The sequence below is a fragment of the Aedes aegypti genome, chromosome 3 (assembly GCF_002204515.2).
Source record: "Aedes aegypti strain LVP_AGWG chromosome 3, AaegL5.0 Primary Assembly, whole genome shotgun sequence".
Taxonomy (NCBI): domain Eukaryota; kingdom Metazoa; phylum Arthropoda; class Insecta; order Diptera; family Culicidae; genus Aedes; species Aedes aegypti.
Window position 1 is genome coordinate 230888418 of NC_035109.1, and position 15464 is coordinate 230903881.

The 15464-nt window shown below is 36.3% G+C and overlaps 1 protein-coding gene across 3 annotated transcripts in view; it reads left to right on the forward strand.

Moving 5' to 3' along the window:
* Positions 1-15464, forward strand: part of LOC5567940 (synaptotagmin-6) — a 51911-nt gene continuing 36447 nt past the window's right edge. For 2 of the 3 annotated variants that reach the window (XM_001657715.2, XM_021852045.1), the window contains exon 1: positions 1-430. The gene's annotated coding sequence lies outside the window, so the exon portion shown is untranslated. The remainder of the gene's footprint in view (positions 431-15464) is intronic. The other variant, XM_021852043.1, reaches the window with a different exon arrangement.

Consider the following 15464-nt stretch of genomic DNA (forward strand, 5'->3'; position numbering starts at 1 on the left):
TCGTTCGAACGTATTGCACGTGTTTTCGAGAGACTCGGCCTTCGACGCAAGCTGTGTGGAAAACTGTATTGGTACCGTCCCAGGAAACGTTGTTGCTGCTGCAAAGCCGTTTTCCACCCGCGCGTTTTTCATATCGGCTGGCAGGGGATGCAGCAGATTTTTCCCCAAGCGCTAGAAGTGGAATAATTTAATTCGAGGCGTTCGACTAGCTGGCGGTGATTTGTACGGCCGGGAAAAGCTAGGTACTTGTCCCCAGAAAAAAAACAGTGCTTCAACGGAAGAAGAGATTTCCAGCTTGTTTGCGCAAAATATTCATGTTTGTAGCCTCGGGCGGTTTTGTAAACATTTTGCTGCGGGCGAAATTATTAAGTGGATTTTAGTGGCACACAATTGGAGGATTACACGGGATTGCGGCGTGAAGTGGTGTTAGGTATTTATCAAATACTTTGTACAGAGTGTTTCATTTGATCTGGTACTTATCGGTTAGTGCGATATGATTTCGATATTACATAAGTGTAACAAGCAGCAACTCTGGGCGAAAGAGAAACTTTACTTTTGTAAACAGCTGTTTGCACTGCGGTCGCCATTGCTTAGCTAAAGTTTGCCTTGTCCATGATTGGAGTCAATCGACGTTTGGTAAAAGAGGAGAAAGGATTCGATGGTGTCGGTTATGTTTGCACGATTGGTTTGTATTTGCATGAAGCAAATTGTTGTAACTTATTTTAGCACGTACAGTTTTGTGTCGCATAGTGTGGACTATAGTTTAAGATTTCCGTCAGTTAGATTTGATTTTTGTCGTTTCACATAGCATATGGGTTTTCCGATACCTAATTCTGTCGTTGCAATTCGAGTCAGCTGTGAGCACTCGACTGTTTTTTAACAGGATCATTTTTTTCTAAATTATCGTCATACTTGATCCTTCGAAATTAAATAGAAGGAGGTAAAATCTATCCATGAAGATAATGGTTGCTATGGTTGCTATGGGGGTTCATTATGTGTTTGAATGTTTCGAGGATTGCCTCCAGTATTAATATATAATAAATGCGTCATGATGGAATTCTTGGAGAAATTTTGGGGTCCACCTTGGCTTTTGAAAAAGTTCTTGCTAGTTATATTTTTCAAGCTATAAAAATATGTTAACCATGTTTATACTTTCAAAGGTATTTTCACATATTTTCACAGAATTTTCTCCTGAGAATATTAGACATTTCCTCATATCCTTGAAGAAGTTTCTCACATCACTCTATACGGTAAAAAATAAGCACGATGATATCAATAGAAGTGCGTTTGGATTTGCACTACTGATTAATCTTGACAACATCAAAGGAACAGCTTTTGAATTCAACGTTGCTTGCTTTGATTTTAAATTAAAAACTTTTCCGGCCGAACTCAGATTTGTAATTTTAACTTTCGGAGTGCAAGTGTTGTATCTTACCTCAACATCAACTCGCATCTGTTAGAAAGCGTATAAATAATCTCACTAACTTTCTACAACGGGGTTTCAAAGATTGCTTCCATACATGGTATAGGCATGATGTTCAATATCAACGACTTTTTATTTTAGAGTCTAGGGTTAAAGACAGAACACATAGTAAAATATTAAATTGTCAATGTACTGTAAACTGAAGACTGCCGTAAAAAGGAATAAAATTAATGTATTGTTACATCATCATGTGGATTTAAATTAATTAAATGTTTATATAGAAATGTTTGATTTGACACGATCGTGTAAAATTAAAGTGAAATTGATTGAAAAATAAGTGATTGGTAGTTAAAGTTTGTGTTTATTTTGATGCTCCAAACATGTGCATGAAAATACATTACAATTTACAACATTTTTTTTTCTGTGTAGAGCTAATCCAAAGTTTTGAATTTTCAAATTATGATCATTGGTGTTTTGAATTGAATCAACAGGTCAATACATTCGATCGAACGTTGTTTTTACTGTAGGGATTTCTCCCCAAATCGTGTATGGAAATTCCTTTAATTTCTCCAACAAATCCTCAGGGCCCAGATAGCCGTAGCGGTAAACGCGCAGCAATTCAGCATGACCATGCTGAGGGTCGTGGGTTCAAATCCCGCTGGTCGAGGATCTTTTTGTAAAGGAAATTTTCTCGACTCCCAGGGCATAGAGTATCTTCGTACCTGCCACACGATATACACATGCAAAAATGGTCAATTGGCAAAGAAAGCTCTCAGTTAATAACTGTGGAAGTGCTCATAAGAACACTAATCTGAGAAGCAGGCTTTGTCCCAGTGGGGACATAACGCCAGATAGAAGAAGAAGAAGAAGAAATCCTCAAAAATACCCTAACGGTGCGTTTTCTTCGAATTTTTTTTATCAATATTATCCAAAAATTAATCGATGAAAACCTGATAGATCCTTAACCCGTATAGGCCTAAGTAAAAAAAGAAAAAGTAAAGCCCTCACCGCACAGCGAATACTTAACGAATTTCGATCATGTTTTGATCAGTATACTTACCAGATAATATAGTGAAAATAAGTATAGTTACCAGGAAAACTCGGGAATGTTCCCGTGGTCAGAGTTATTCCAATGGGTTTTTGCCTGCAACAGCAGCAATGGGCGCGAGTTTCACTTGCTTCGCTGCCGGGATTTGCTTTGCTTGACTACTGTAGAGCGGATTTCAAGATTTTTCCAACCCTGCTTGTAAGAACCCCTTCATTTATGAGTTTGGTGTGTCAATTCTCTTCAAGCATCCTTTTTGTTGAGTTTTGAATTAGCATTCCTGCTTGAATCAATCATTCCCTGCATGCGTATTGGATGAATTAAATGTCCATACGACCCTGAAGGTTCCAATACTTAAGCCGGTGAGTTTGCGAGTTTCACAGTACACTATAAACGGTCAAAAGCACTTCTTTTATGAATTGAATATCAGATCCTAATGATGCACAATCAAAATAATAAAAAATGGCAGCTCTGCTGCAATAAAATCAAATAAATTTGCTATGATTTTTTAATCATGTAATTCTGAGCGTACCGATCAGAATATTTGGAGAAAAATATTTACAAATTGCTGTAGATTGGTATATATGTGAAAATGTTTAAAAAAGTATGACATTTTCCAATAAAATGATCATAAAGAGTAAAATTTATACTTTAGAATATGATTAAACTTACGATTTAGCACTCTTTAAAGAAATATAGTTTCTTTAGTAATTTGATGAATAGAACATCAATCATAGTGGGACGCCATTATCAATTCGGACAAGACACCAATACGCGCAACAAAACACAGCCTCTAAATCCTTGATGAAGGAGAAATATACGCTGAAACGTCGGAGAAGCAGAAGCAAAAGTCACACTTAGAAATCTAAACCGCTGAGCGCTCAGTAATGCATTCGATAATGCTCACCGATAATTCGAATCACCGATGGATCAGTAATTTAAATCAAAACATAGCTATCAAAATACTGCAAACTGTTCGTTAACGATTACCGAGCAAATTGTAAAATTAGTTACCGAACGTATTTTTAATATCAGCAGACAGTCGGTATTTCATTCCAGATGATTAAAAAACAAAAAAAATATATTGATGATAAATGAAACAAATAAATTAAGTTTGAATTCAAACCTACACTTCATGTAAAAATTAATAGACATTTAGTACATTATTCTACAGTCTGAAGTTCAGAAGTACAATAAAAATTCGTAGAGCAGGATCGACTTCATGTTTCTGAATATGCTTGATAGGACGTTGTAATCCGAAACGTGAACCGGTAAATTGTATCCCACAACGAAACAGCAAATTCCAGCCTAAAATACGGCTCTCTAATTAAATTTCCAAGAAAATATACTTATCATACTTACGGATAAGAACCAAACCAAATGCGTCGTATGAATGAAATTAATGGCGCGTACATGATGAGCAAAAGATTTCACAGTATTTTCGTGTTTTAAGAAAATGCAGGTGAACCTAAACTTTTGCACGATACACCATACTGAGGGGTGAACCCAAACTTTTGCACGATGACTTGAATGACTGTTTCAATGATTTTGAATAGTTTTCAGATTTTTCCGCAAAAAATTCGTGAGCGCCCTTCAAAGAATATAAGATTACGATTCTAATGGCACCTTGTTTTAAAATTTTGGTCGATCCAATTCTGAGGAAATGTGCTGTGTTTTTTGAAAACTATCACAACTTTAGGTAAAAATTTAGTTTACAAAGTTTAAAGAATGTTTTTGGAAAAAATACATACGAAGTAAGAATAACTCTTTGCCTTTCGAATGCGGCTTAGAGAGTTTCAATTTGACGTGTAATCACAGAGATATGGACTGAACACTTTTGTATGTTTTTTTGGGGGTGGTGAACCCAAACTTATGCACGGGAGTGTATATGAAGACCCACCTCCCACGCAATAGTTTTAAATAAATAACGGGAAATTAATTGATTTCTTAATTAAATACACCTCTAAAGAGTATATCGGAACGAACTAACCAAATTATCCAAGTCGATTTTGAAACCCAAAGTCCAGTCTCCTTTACCATTGGCACCATTTGAACAGCATTTTGGAATAGAAATAGGAAGCGTATAACTTTTCTTTGCTTTTTCTATAATCATTATTTAATCAATGTTCACTTTTGTTTCACACATTTATGATTTGAATCATAAACATTGAAAAATCCGGACAGCATTGTACATTTTTTCAATACACAGTCATCTCTCCCTTTCTCGATATTGAAGGGATCATCGAGTTAGGGAGGTATCGAGTTACAGAACACAAAACCAATGTAAATGCGATCCAAGGGACCATCGAATTAGCCATGAAAACTAACTTTTATTATGATTCTCTATCTCGATATCGAGATACGGAGTATCGAGTAAGGGAGAGTCACTTCCACTAGGCGTAACGATACGATCAGTTAGTTAATTAGCGCAGCGTTAGTTAAAATTGTAACAATATTAGTCAAATCCATTGAATATCTATCTGTTCTTGCACCAGCTGATTTGCAAATTCGCCAGCCGAATTAAAATTATACGCGGTGAGGAGAAAAAACGTGACAGTTGGTTTGAAACACGTCTGCTCGCGCGCACGGCTTGCTACGATCTTGTGTAAAACCGATAAAACTTCAGAAAGAAAGTTTCTTTAGGCTGTGAACCGTTTCACCCAGAGGCGCGTCAACGTTCGAAACCATAGGTAGCAGAAAGGTTGACAAATATTTTGAGCATAGTGAAACTAAGAAAAATGCTAACCCCGGACTGGAATTTGAAAGTGACTATATTTGAAGGGCTCAATCGCAAAGTGAAGGAAGTTCTACTGTAGTTTTCGTCTTTACAGGTCTGGTAACGACCGCTAGCTTTAAAATTGGAAATTGAAGAAAAAAGTGACCTAAAAGGAACCAAAGAGAGGCCGAAAAGTGACCAAACAGGAACCAAGAAAACAAAAAGAAACCTAATAGGAGCCAGAAGTTAAGAGTTTGATTCTTCATAACTTTAGAGCAGACATTTATCTACAATCTAAGAATTCCTCGTGACATTACAGCAAGTATTACTGCATGTGTTTTCATGATTTTCTCTAGTAATTTCATCAGAGATTTTTTTCCGGAAATTTTTAAAGGAGTTTATTTAGTGTTTATTTTTGTAGAAATTTCTCCACGAATTCTCCAAGGAAGTTTGTCCAAGAATTTTGTTTAGGATACATCAAGAACTCAACCTAGATTTTCCCATGGAGAACACAGTAATGGAGTTTTACAAAAGATTATTTCAGAAATTATCTGAATTCCCCCAAAAAATCTTTGAGAAATTTTTCAAGAAAGTCCTTCTTTATCCAAGATTTTATCCAATGATTCATCTATCAATTTCTATGGGACATCCTCCAAGATTCTATGTCATAACGTCTTCTAAAGTCCAATCAATATTTTCTCCAGACATTTTTAGGGACTTACTTTGATACTGTCCTTAAGGATTAATATAAGATTTCAACTAGGTATTTCTCTAAGGATACCTTTAGGAATTGCTCCAGAGATTACTTCAAAGATTTCTACAGAAATTCCTCCGTCAATTCTTTAAGATTTTTACAAGTAAATCTTGAAAGACTTTTTTCAAAAATATGTCCAGGGATGCCAAGAATTTTTTTTTCTGAAATCCGGGAGGTATTTTTCATGAAAACACTAGAGTTATTATAAGAGATTACTTGGGTAAGTTTTGAAGTCTTCCAAAGATCTCCGAGATAACTCCTGGACTCTTAAGAAAGTTTCAAGAAATTTCCTACATTCTTGCTAAGACAATGAAAGAAATCAATAGATTTTTTTTCTGTTGCAGGATTTTCTAAAGAAATTTCTCAAAAACCATTGAAAAGAATCTCTGTAGAACATTGTGTAGAAATGGTCGAAAGATTTATTAGGAAAACTGCTATGGTATAAACCTGTATAAACCTGAGACGAGACTCGCGGAGAAAGTTTTCTTTTTCTGCGATTGCTGAGTTTTATTCTTATTCCAGTCAGTGTTTTCATCAATCATGCGCATGCCGTTCAAACTCTCACATGAACATCTCAGCAAAAAACTATTGCGTTTGCGTCACACCGAAGCATAAATGGCCTTATAAGTGAAATCCCATGCCAGCAAACATAACAGACATTAGAAATAATAAGTCTTGTGTTTAGATTTATCAGCATCTTTGGAAAAAACTGCTCCGCTGACTGAGGTTTTTAATAACAGTTTATTTTGAATACAATACTTTTCACTTTTTCAGCCATAAAAACGACGGGCTGCATTTGACGTTTCGTGACAGCGGAATCTGGGCTGCATATGACGTTGATATTTTTCCTCTTCGCGAGTCTCTCTCAGGTATAAACTGATGTGAAAACTTAAATATACTTTTGAAGATTGTATGGGATTTTTTAAGAAACATTTAAATAAATGCTTGGTTAAACTACAGGAGTAATACATGGATGAATTGCTGGAAAAATCCTAAAAAAAATAAATTTGTTAAAAGAACCTCTCAATATTTTTTGGATTTCTAGGTAAGAACGTGGATGAATTCTTGAAAGAATCCACATGAACAGGCGGATGAATTCTAGCAGAATTTCTTGACAAACCCTTAAGCTATTTTTGTTTTTCAAACGCTCTTGAACAATTTTTTGTGGATTTTCTCTGAAGAAATTGTGTAGATATCTTTGAAGATCTCCTAGAGTAACAACTATAAAATTCGATTGAAGGGTTGGTAAAAAACAATTTGCAGGAAATTCTAGGACAGTTTTGAAAAAAAAAAATACCTGATGAAATTACTGGAGGTAGTTGCTGTGGAGTGCTGAAGGATTTTCTGGAGCAAATTCTGGAGAAATTTGTCTATGCATCGTTTGAAAAATCGCTGGTATAATTTTTGGGAGTATTGGTTGCGAAATCTCTGCGAAGGATCTCTGTGTAGGAGACCCGAAAATATTATAAATAGAATCACTATGGTAATTCATTGAGCTTGTCCTCGAGAAAGCTTTTTTGGAGCCTGTAAAATTTTGCATCTGGATTCAATGCAAGCAGAATGATGAAAAAGAGACTTCAGAGATCATTTTCAATAAAATGGATACCTTCCATTGATTATAGAGACTGTAAAGACTCCATCAAATAAAGACCAAGTCTCTATAAATTAACCTAATACTAGCCCTGTTTTTATTATCATTTATTGAATCAACTTTTCTTATTTTGAATTGTGGGTAGGACAATCCTTTGACTGTCATATCCAGGTATTTTTGTGCGTAGTACATGTCTTACCTGTCCTACCCATTTCCCACGCCACTGGTTTCACCAATTCGTTTAACTATTAGTTAAAAATTGACGTTCCGACAGTTATTTTTCCCCCAAATAATTAAATTGAACATCGCGGACGACCCATTTGACAGTCGAGTAGTAGACTGGCCCAGCTCAGCATGGGAGAAAAATAAAGTTGTATGATTCCACGGGGCACCCCCCAGGATTATTTCTTGGGGTTAGACGAAGCCTTTCTGAAAAATTCAGCTCATTTGGTCGTTCCATGAGCTGGCGCATTTGAATTGAAGTTAATATGGGATTTTCAGCTCAAACATATGAGCAACAGCACATCATCTACTGTTTGGTTCAGAAAAATTGATGATCGCGTTCAATTGGACCCAGAATGTCAAAAACACTACTTGATGTAATAGCGAAGAATATTGTAGAAGATTGTACCATGATCAAAATTAATAAAGTTGGTGTTTTAACTATCTGAAGTATATCATGCAACACTGCTTGCATTTCTTCAACATAGCTTGGAGGTAGCCACTAAGCGCATCATAGCCACCTATGACCGTGGGCGAGCTGAGGCACATGTCGCATGTATATAATGACTGTACGGAAGTGCTGATCTAAGCCTAACTTTCAACAACTGAAAGAGTAATGAAAATGAGATTAAATCCAGATACAACCTTCTGCAATTATGTTCATTAGGGTATCAACTAGTGTATTTGTCATTCTGGGCTTATTTGAACGAGAACAATTAGTATACGGAACGAAACAGTGACATAGGATCAATTTTCAATATATTTGAGACGAATATCCCATACAAACTTCAAATCGAATGCGCCAGCTGATAAAGCAACCAATTGAGTTGAAATTTTAAGAGAGCGTTTTTCTTACCCTAAGGCTAATATCTAGGGGGTGCCCCGTTGAGTTTCATAACTTTTTTGTTTAAGGGCCAGTCTAGTCGAGTAGTTATTACAGAACAAAGTTGACAGATGGTTAGCTATTCTCAAATTCACGGGAGCAAAAAGTAACTTTCGAACGGTCAAGTTTAACCATGCTCTAGAGCGGGGTTATCTTTAACCGGAGGGAAAATAACTATCGGGCTGACCAATTTTAACTCAAAATCAATTGAATTGGTGAAACGGTTCACACCCTTTGTAATCTAAATCAATTTTAAACACGCTTTTTCTTTCCTATTTTGCTGAGAGTAAAAGGATGTTATTTCAGCAAATTTGGCCATACATTAATAAATCACTTGAGTGAGCGGCCTAGTCTCAGAGATTAAAGCAGCTCTACCTTTCAATAGAATAGTAAAGGGGACTATCATACAATTTGCTCATAAAGATGAGGATTTTTGTTATGCGAAAATTAGTGTTTAACTTTGAAGAACAGCCTTTCTTAGGAGTTTTTGGAAAAATTATTTAGTTCTTCAATCAGAAGCATATTGTTAGATCTAATATTTTCATAAAATCGTAGAATAGCAGTTGAACGATGCACAGATAATCGATTACGATTTCAATAATGAATAGAAAAGATATAGCATAAACAAGGTTTCCACTTTATAAAATGAACAGTCCTTAATGTAGAATCAAACCAAACGCCAAGATATTTATAATCACAAACTTTCCATGTCCTTTTCTGGAAACAAACTGAGAAGTGGAAAAATGTTATTCTTTTCAGTCCATACAAGGTTGCATTGAGAAATTTGTAAGATAAAGCCGTATTAAGGGAAAATCAAGCTGAAAAAATAAAGAGAGAGTAGTTCAGAACTAATTTGTAAAAATCCAAATGTAAAAGCCTTTCACAAAATCACCAACTTCTACTTTTTTCCAGCTGAATATTATTTCCGCTATTCTTCCTTCCGACATACGCAATAATTGACCAGTCTGTTGAAGTCTGCTGTAGTTTACTCTACTAATATTCACTTCTTTATACATGTTTCATGAGTTTGGATGAAAACTGAGAGTGCACAAGCCCTTCAAAGTTTTTGTGGGAATTACTAATGGAAAAGCAAGCAATTCATTTAATTGGTCATGCCTTTGTGCTATTGAGATTTAGAGCTACGCTGATACTGTATCTAAATTTATCAGCTTTTGTAATCAGACGTCTCAGTAATCAGTTATTGATTTTTGTATGAATTGAAAATCTTCGACTACAATAAATGAGCTGCTCTTCATGCATCATTGGATATATGCAGTAAAATATAGTAATTATGATTTGTGTGTGCTATCTTTCGCGCCAGATGCAGCAATGTTGACTGTTCAGAACACAATTGAGCACTGTTCAAAAATTTCCAATTGTAGGGTAGAAGCACCGGTTTTGGCCTACGCCAGTTGTAGCCATAGTGGATTATACACCGTTTTACATAGCCAATCAGCATGAAACCTTTTGTGTGCAGTAGATCACATTCATATGATAGAGCTACATTCATTTACTTGTCCAAATTGATTCAAAACATAAGAAAAACAATTAATTTTCCTTATAATTTTAACTCCCATACACCTAATTTGGCCAGTGCACTCCTAATTTGGCCACTCTCATGAGAAATCAATGCAATTGGCCAATTTAGAAATCGAAGTTAAATCTCTGGCCGAAACTGGTTCCGTTGGTGGTTTTGGCTCAGTTTTGATATTTTACACATCTTCTTCTTCTTCTTTCTGGCGTTACGGCCCCACTGGGACAGAGCCTGCTTCTCAGCTTAGTGTTCTTATGAGCACTTCCACAGTTATTAACTGAGAGCTTACTATGCCAATTGACCATTTTTGCATGCGTATATCGTGTGGCAGGTACGATGATACTTTATGCCCTGGGAAGTCGAGAAAATTTCCAACCCGGAAAGATCCTCGACCGGTGGGATTCGAACCCACGACCCTCAGCTTGGTCTTGCTGAATAGCTGCGCGTTTACCGCTACGGCTATCTGGGCCCCTATATTTTACACATATAATATGGATTAAAAGCTTGCATTTGACATATTTGTTGTATAAATACGGCTTCCCATTCAGTTTTTATTGACATTTTCTCTTAGGCTGGCCAAAACCGGTGCTTTTACCCTATATAAATCAATTGCTAAGTCGTCCGATTTGAAAACGGTCTTTCGTAAAGTTGTAGCTGATGAATGTATCTAACAGTATCAGCGTAGCTCTAATCCTCAAAAGCACATGGGCGAATACTAAGAACAATTGAATGAATTGCTTGCTTTTTCCATAGTAATTCCCATACAAACTTTGAAGGGCTTGTGCAGCCTCAGTGTTCATCCAATTGAGCTCAAATTACGGGAGGACACTCAGAATTTGATGAATAGAATCGAACTGACGGTGTGGAACAAAAACGATTTTTTGGAACCACTTTACTACATACAATTTAAAAAGCTTTCACCAACTATAGTCCGACGCACTTTCACGCTCGAAACACCGAAGGCTTTTCGGTGTGCCTCTTTCAACGTCCACGCTTTGTAGTTTGTGTTCGTAGGGATTCACCGGAAGTATCAGCGTTTTATATAGAATTTTCACCACAAACACTAACACCAATGGGCCTCCCTCTGTTTCTGACTGCAAGCATGTACTTCATTTTGGAAGAATTATTGGTCAAGCTTATCCTTGCTGTCTCCCTTTTCAGCACTTCTGCAGACTTAGGGACAAAACGTCTACATAAAGGATATAAAGTTTGAAGGAAAGCGATCTAAACAATCAAATGTCAAAAACGTGGGTGGGAAACTTAAGTTTCCTTTAGAGAGAGTTTCGGCCTCCTGTACCTTATGTTTTTTTTTTCGGCTTTTTATCTTTCCGATCATTTGACATTTTGTCTTTCGTCTCTTGTCATAGATTAGCTGTTGCTCTGCACGTTTCAAAACCCAAAATCAAAAGCATTTTATAAAATCAACTTTCATATGTCCGTGTACTTACTGGATATAATAAGCTGTGTCTTAAAATTGCATTTTTTTTTCTATGAAAACATTTGTCAATCCATCATGAAGCGGTGTACAAATGAGATTCGTCACAGACCGTTGCAGTACTCATAGTCTAATTATTTAACTGAATTTTAATCTTGTAGTGGTTTATATGTGTGAATGGGACTGGGTTTAGTATTTGATCTCTCTAGAGCAGTATTTCTCAACCTTTTTGGAGCTGCGGCCCCTTTTCAAATTTTACAACCTTCCTGCGGACCCTTCTAAATAATCAGGCTTTCGAAATCCAAATTTATTGAAACAAAGAATTTCTCTGATCTGAATCTAATGATTTGAATGCAGCTTTGAATACGGTTCAAATTAAACTGAATGATTACTATCTCATTAAAAAAAAAATCTCTCAAAGTTTTCCCCAGAATTTCTAAAAATTTGCCAATAACCTTATCAGGCATGGAAATAATGTAGAAGTTTAGTCTGTGAAAATTACGAATGAATCAACATGTGTCCTTAACAGGGACATCCAAAGATCACGGCTGGGATCCGTGTAATAAAGCTGCTATGATCTTCAGAAATTCATTGAAAAACAAGCTAGGTTATTTCACTTAGTATTTGATCGCTTCTTTTTTATTACTGTGGCGCCTTCAGTAGTCATAGCAGGCAACTTATCATAATTCACATTAGTGTTAGCGTAGTTACGGTATACTTCGTAGATTGGATACTAGCAACAAGTTTAACTCAATTAATTCACATTTTACAAAAACATTGAAAAATTTAAATATATACACGAACAATGATAAATAAATAAGTCGTCACTGACCCCTAGGGGTCCGCGAACCACCGGTTGGGAAACCCTGCTCTAGAGTTTACTCTCTACACAAGTTGAGGCCCAGATAGCCGTAGCGGTAAACGCGCAGCTATTCAGCAAGACCAAGCTGAGGGTCGTGGGTTCGAATCCCACCGGTCGAGGATCTTTTCGTAAAGGAAATTTTCTCGACTTCCCAGGGCATAGAGTATCTTCGTACCTGCCACACGATATACACATGCTAAAATGGTCAATTGGTACAGAAAACTCTCAGTTAATAACTGTGGAAGTGCTCATAAGAACACTAATCTGAGAAGCAGGCTCTGTTGCAGTTGGGACGTAACGCCAGAAAGAAGAAGAAGTTTTCAAAATTGTTTGTGGAAAAAAGCCAACGAAGAGGATTGGAATAAGACATTACATACATTTCGTTCAAGTTATTTATCATAGGTTTTCCTTAGTCTAGTGGTTAGAGTCCGCGGCTAGAAAGCAAAGCCATGCTGAAGGTTCCTGGGTGCGATTCCCGGTCGGTCCAAAACTTTTTCGTAGTGGAAATTTCCTTGACTTCCTTGGGCATAGAGTATCATCGTACCTGCTACCAGATATACAAATGTGAAAATGGCAACTTTGGTAAAGAAAGCTCTCAGCTAATAACTGGGGAAGTGCTCATAAGAACACTACACAGCTAAAAATATGTTGTAAATTTCAGTTTATTTTCATGCACATATTTGGAGCATCAAAATAAACTAAAATGTCAACGACAAATCGCTTATTTTTCTATCGAATGCACTTTAAATTTACACGATCATTCATCATTCAAGCATCTTTAGTTGAAAGTTAAACGTGATGCTGTAACAATAGATGAATTTGATTTACTTTTACTATACTCTTCTGTTTACGCTACATTGAAATTTAAATATTTTTATCTGTGTAAGATGAGAAGCTCTGTCTCAGTGAGGACGTTATGCCAAGAAAAAGAAGAAGATTTTACTTAAAATTATGTATTTGACAGTGCTAAATATTGACTGCACAGTGGATACTGAATCCCACCCAACGGACAACCAATCGCGTTGGCCCGTCCCTTTACGTTTAAATATATCGCATTAAATGGAGGAAAACTACAAACCTCAAAGTGAACAACCTTGAACGGATGAATGAGCTAATAGGTAGATGGAAAAAGCTTCATCGCAAAATATACCGGAAGCTCACAACTCCACTAGGTGAGTACTTAGCTTCCGTTATTTTCTGTGTTGTTTTGTAGTCGCGATTGGTCAATTAATTAAGATGGACATTTTTTTTCCTCGGCGCCACGCTGTTGCTTTCCATGTACAATTAATTAAAGGCGAAAAATACGAGAAAATAACACTCAATTAACATACACTTTTGTGCTTCATTTAAACCATATTGTACAACCAACAGTGACGCGTCAACAACAACTTGTGAGTGGAGTGGATCAATGTTTGTCGTAGGCACCTACTTAGTATGCTGCATCCGACAGGAAACTTTGATGGTATTTTGCTAACTGCTGAAAAAATAAATCTGAAAACTTATTACGGACCGGAGTGGGGGCTCATTTTCTTTCCAACTTGAATGAGGGTGGAGGATGATAATAAAGAGTCATTGAGTAAATCCCCATGCCGTGTATCGTACAAAGCAGTTGACGGAAGTTCAGAATTAATCTGTTTTGATTTTATGTTCAAACTTTACAGATGTCCTATTTTTATGATCGTAAATTTAAGAGATGATATTCTTCAAAATTATATGACTTTTTAGCTGTGCCGTTTGAAGCATAGTTGTTGCATTAGAATAGAAATGTCAGAAACCATTCAAGTATACTGATTATGGTATTTTTTATATTATTTCAACAACCATTTTGCATAAGGTCATATATTGGCGCATGGTCTCACTTATCCCTATCTTTGCAAAATTCTACGTAAAAATTGGAAAATTCAATCCCTTTATCAGCATCATAATTTTTGTACGACAAACACAGCGCGATTGAGTAGCGAATGATCCTTCGGTAGTGTCGCCTGTCCCTGCGAGAGTAAGCAGAAGAAGCAGGATCAATCGTGTTACGCCTCTTTGATTGCTTGAAACTTAGTCTTGAAGTGTAATTTTAGTGTTTTATTTCTATTGTACTAATAACAAGTTCTCTTTTAGATGTGATCAGGTAAATCCAATATCAATACGTATAATTATTTCCATTACCAAAAATTGCTCTAATTTTTCGAATTGAGCTGATCCTTATATACACCCTACCCTACTAACACAATCTCCATATCCCGTGACGTCTATGAAGATAGTTTGGGTTCTAAAGTACATGTTGAACTAACATTCCTTCCCTTCCCCTAGCAATTGTGAGGACGTGGCCAGGTGTACAATGTGATGCTTGATTTGTGTATTTCTATTAGGGCGTCTGTACCAGTGATACACGCTCAAAAAAGCGTTCTGGAAAACGTGAACTGTCAAAAATACACCGTGAACTACCATGATTGGTTTCGTATACATGATCTAGTTCACGGTGTATTTTTGTTGTTGACGAGTTCACGCCTGCTGTTCACGGATACGAGAACGGATTTTTTTCTGTGTAGAGGCAATACCCAAGTAACAATTTCAGTGCTCTTTGATCTTAGATGTTATTCATGGAGGTTTTATTAGAGATGTATTCATCCCTAACAGATTTAATAAAGCATTGCAAAGTGCAAAGGTTCTTTTCGGATAAACCCACTTTTAAATGCTTTGTAGATATCTACAAGAGCTACCGTTAAAACTTATTTGCTGGTCACATTTGTTGATAATAAATTGAATTTTGAAGGAGCTGTGTAGTGTCTATTAAAACTTAAACATAAAACCTCATCTTGCTTGTCTTGTCAAGGCATGGGTAAAACTTCTAAGACTACACTAAGTCATGTTAAAGCCTTCTTAAATCTCAACTGTCTGATGCATGTTATTGGAATGCAGTCTGCGTGTGGTTATCAATATCATTATGTTGATAATGATAATCATGTCGTGAATTATGGATTAATCAGGACGCAAACACAGAAATG